The sequence below is a fragment of the Triticum urartu genome, chromosome 7A (assembly GCF_056163025.1).
Source record: "Triticum urartu cultivar PI428250 chromosome 7A, HENAU_Tu73, whole genome shotgun sequence".
In the NCBI taxonomy this organism is placed as follows: domain Eukaryota; kingdom Viridiplantae; phylum Streptophyta; class Magnoliopsida; order Poales; family Poaceae; genus Triticum; species Triticum urartu.
This window is the reverse complement of record NC_141879.1, coordinates 28,607,631-28,612,393: the sequence shown is the minus strand read 5'-3', so window position 1 is coordinate 28,612,393 and position 4,763 is coordinate 28,607,631. Positions and strand designations below refer to the sequence as shown.

The window sequence follows — 4,763 nt, the reverse complement described above, 5'->3', positions numbered from 1 at the left end:
TTAGATGGGAAAATAGCTTCTGTCGACTGCTAGTCGGTCAGGAAAAACTATTGCCGACCGATCATGTCTGTTGGGGTAAGTCCAGACGGGAAAACCCTTTCCCGACCGACATACTTTTCCCGACCGACTGCTTGTCGGCTATGGAGCATCTTTCATCTTTCCCAACCAACAATTCATCAGGGTTGCCATGGGCCTTTCCCAATGGACTATCAGATAGGGTAATCTTTTCCGACCAACATTCAGTTGGGCCATCCAAACAACCACAACGGCATGGTGCACTCACTACATCAACATTCTACATGCTATATAAGATGTACATTTAAATCCATAAATTACCAACATGCATAATCTTAAATCCAGAAGGACACAGCGGAAAAAATGATAGCATCATACATTAGATCATCACACATACAAATAGTTCATTCGTTCTAATGAGTCACTACACCTAGATTGCTACAAAAACAAAGATAATTAAGTGCATTACACATGTTGGTTGAGTGTCAAAAGACACGACATAGATCCAGTTTTACAAAATGAAAGCTAAAGATGCAGCATCTCCAAATAGCAAGGAATGTCCTCCGTTACAAAATCATCCAGTTGATGCGGACAACCGAATACTAGGTTCTTTATGCATTTCCTTCCCAACAGGATGTTGACAAGAACTTCTGCAATGGCATAGGGTCATTACACAAATTATCAAGGTATTCGGAGTAATATACTGAATACATGGTTGGTGTTTACCTTGCTAGATGGCCATGCAATGGACCTTGCACAGCCTCGCCAACATATCATAAACCATCATACTGATAAGGCAGTGTAGCATCCCTTGTAATCAGACCATTCACAACAACCTCATAAGTCTAGAAATTAGAGAGACAGCAGCAGCGGGAGGATTACAAACAAATCTAGAAAACAAATAGAAACTTCAAATACAGATGGCATAGTCATTGCTTGTTAGAAATTCCCACGTGAAAAATCACCAACTATCTTCAAGAGCGCAAGGCAATAGCGGCTCGTGCCAAGTTGCCAAGTTGTAAGTATTTCACGAGAAAAAAATAAAGATTCAGGACTGATATCCCGAGTCAGGCTCAATTGTCGAAACCATCTGAAGAGAGCTCTAGCATTAGGCTGAGATCCGAGATTACCAAGCCTAGAGGATAATAAGGGTATATTACAGGAAACGTTTAGCAGCTATGGAAACCAGCGCACTGTAAAGGTATGTCAAACGGAATTTGGAAACAAGCACAACATAAAATAGTAAGCTTCAGCAGAAAAGAAAACAAATCAAGAGCATTCGATCAAGCAGGGTTTTCTGCTATACGCCACAAGTATCTTTTATCCAACCCAAGCAAAAGCACTAGGTTATCGAAGGTTGTTTACAAAACAGATATTATGATATCAAAACTACAACAGTCTGCATTGACTTAAAATACAACAAAAAAATGTTCTCGTCCAACCACAATATTTGTAGTCCACGACATGAGAGCTAAATAATCCAGAACTAAAAATCCCTACAACTCTACATTTGTGTTTTTAATCAAAATGTAGGACCTATAATTGAAATCTAAGACCTATATATAAAATAAAGATCTGAAACTCAGTTTGTGTGCTTGTAAAACAATTATATTACAAGAACACATTAGAGAAACATACAATGCATATGAACAATACATGTATATATGCAGTTATACCACCAGTACATTTTGCTACTTCCAAATATGTATCCGATATGCGTGCGAGATAAGAATACCATGATATGACAATATGTGCGCGATACAGGAATACCATGATATGTGAATTCCACCTGAGAAATACCTTTTCAAAAAACAGGCACCAGAAATCAGTCTTTGCTTTCAGCAAAAAAAAGGCAACATGCACTACATGCATACCCGCAGCCCGTAGCCATCAAAGTCATACCCATCACGACCATAAATTAAATCATCGGCATCACAAGGATCCTCAGACTAAAAAGATCATTAGTTATATCAACCCAAAAAATATACACATAGTTAAGAGACTATTTTGAATCCCAAATAATAACAATAAGACTTCTATTACAAATTCTAAGTATAAGCCTCACATTACAGTGAAAATTCTACATGACCATGACAAAATACTAACCTCAAGAAAAGCATAACCAGGAGGTCATGGAGGAATCTTCAAGTCAATATCCACAATATGTCTATGCTGCATAATGATAAATAAAATTAAGGCATGAATAAATCGATTTTAATTCCTTACAATGCCTTGTAAATGAGCTGCAACCTATAGCATAGTTTCCTTACTATGTACAACTTACAGTGAAAACTTGGTCAAAAACTTCATTAGTTTGTGATATAGTCAATTATCTTTACATAATTGCCAAAGCCACAAGGAAAGCTAATGCCAAAATCATTACACAAAATTGAATATGGACCGTGTAAAAGATATCCTCAACCTCCCTCTTAAGAATGTCTGCAGGGAGGTTGCCTACATAAATGGTGCAGCTGTTGCACCTGCCAATTGGTTCTGCCTTTAATAAACAAAATAAAGGCCATACGCCTATAGATGAATATTTGATGAAAAAACACTGTGCACTTTAATTTCTTGGTGCAAAACATGCTAGCTCGAATGGTGCAGACCACTGGCGGAGCGTCGTGAGGGCAAAAGTGTGCCATGGCCCGCCCAGCCGCTGAGGTAAAAATATAGCTATATACGTGCAGGCCAGCCCACGACTGCCTCACTCGCATGCTGTCTTGCCTCGTCAGGCTTCTCTCCTTGCATCCAGCCTCAGTCGCCCTCCATGCTAGGGCACGAGCCACACGTACAGCTGCACAGAGGGACAGAGAGAGGTGGGGCGGAGCCGCAAATTAAGGTCCAGCTGATGGCCGCAGCGAGTAGCAGCGTAGAACTAGAGCGATGCGGACTGCGGATGCTCCAGGGCGACCCATGCCGCGGTGGCTTGGCCACGCCCCAGGCGGCAGCTAGCAGCGGCTGCGCCCAGCCGGGTGACGGCAAGTGCAGACCTAGGCGAGGAGCGCTGCTGCACTAGCACAGGCACATGCACAACCCACAAACTCTCATCTCCCAGGCAGTCTAATTTTCCTATAAAATGTAGGCTATAGCACTCCGAAATTCAGTGAATTGATAATACACATCCTAATTTGGATAGTAGATAATTTCCATAGGCACTGGGTAGCAAGGCTGATCAATGCAAAATCGATTTGGTTTTCAAGTGAAAAAAGAGATGTACGTTACAGATTAAGTTGAGGAAGACTTTTCAGCAGCAGCTCATCATCCTTTCCTTGAGTTGATTTTTTTTCGTGTTTTTTTAGATTGGCCCGCCCAGGCTTTTCTTTGTAGCTCCGCCACTGCAGACAAACATTAAAAGCAATAGAAGAAAATAAAATTGCCGCCGAAGTCATCATCAGGAAAGAAGAGCATAAAGCCAAATTTTATACTCTTGTATGTCTACTAGATTTTATCGATTATACTACAGAATCGCTAGAAACTACCAAACCACAACCTTACACCTATCAAACCATGACCTGACGTCTAACTTTTCACTATAAGAATTAGTAGTACAAATTTGCAATTGTTTAATTGATTCTGGACAGTTAAACAAAATACCGTATAACCTAAACCAAATCTTACATTCTGCTCCAACTCCCAACCGAAGAGCTGCTTGCTGGATAGAAGAATTACCACAAGTCATGGCGGATCTGAAGAGAAAAAGGAAATGGAACAAATCAAACCACGGTAGCACTGATTGGGAAGGGGTGGAGAGGGAGCAGGGGAGGGAAAATACCACTCACCATCGGGGGAGGGAACACACCGGCAGTCAATGGCCAGATTCTCCTTGAACAGATCCGGCGAGTGCAGATCGATGGAGGCCCCTGGCGTGGCGGCGGCGGTGGAGGCGCCTTGGTGACGAGAGCGGGGGCTAGTTCTCCCTCTCCCAGGTGACCCACCTCTCTATCTCACCCCCGGATCTGAGAGGGGTGGCGGCGTTCACCACCGCTCCTTGGCCTCTCAGCGTCGGTGCTCTGACTTCGAGAACATGCGGCCCGAGGGTTAAAAGTGTTAGCAGTGGGGGGTGCCTGAGGATGAAGGGGGCAGGGCTGAAACCTCGCTGCCGCGGTGAGGCCGTGCTGGCGACGGCCGACGGCGTGTGGGCTGCTAGATTGCTAGCGGTCGGCGGCGGGGGGAGGGGAGGAGGGAGCGCGCATGAGGATTTGGGTTTGGGGAATTTGGACGCGGTCGTGACACCTGTAGGCCGAATAGAAAAGGACGAGGGGGGGTTGGCGCTAAGTTTTCGGCCCGGTCGCGCGCAAAGATGGGCCGGCCCAATTCGCAACTAACAGTCGGTCAGCAATATTCGCCGACCAACAGTGTGATGGAAACAAGAGCTTTCCCGACCGACAGTCGGACGTCAAATATCAAAGTATTCCCGACCGACGGTTGGTCGTGCTACGTAAGTATTACCGACCAACAGTTTGATAGAAATTTTTCCGACCAACAGTCCGTTGGCGAAAGAAACTTTTCCCAACACACAGCGGTAGGGAAAATCTAGGGTGTGATGTAGTGGGGCTGGCGTCGTTTTGACGTCCCCCACAGGAGACACAGTTCAATACGTACTACAGATTCTGTACATGGACTCCAACAATGCGGCCGAATATGAGGCCCTTCTACATGGTCTCCGGATGGCAATATCCATAGGCATCCAACGCCTAGAGGTGCGCGGGGACTCGAACCTTGCAATCTCCCAAATAAACGGAGACTTC

General features: G+C 44.4%; 1 long non-coding RNA gene across 1 annotated transcript; it reads right to left on the bottom strand.

The window, feature by feature from the left end:
• Positions 1 to 388: 388 nt before the first annotated feature.
• On the bottom strand, positions 389 to 4,200 carry LOC125523093 (uncharacterized). Its single transcript, XR_007290101.2, has 5 exons — positions 3,795 to 4,200; positions 3,634 to 3,701; positions 3,233 to 3,350; positions 742 to 2,187; positions 389 to 665 (listed from the first exon to the last, which is right to left on the bottom strand). It is a non-coding gene; the product is annotated as an uncharacterized LOC125523093 (long non-coding RNA).
• Positions 4,201 to 4,763: the final 563 nt, after the last annotated feature.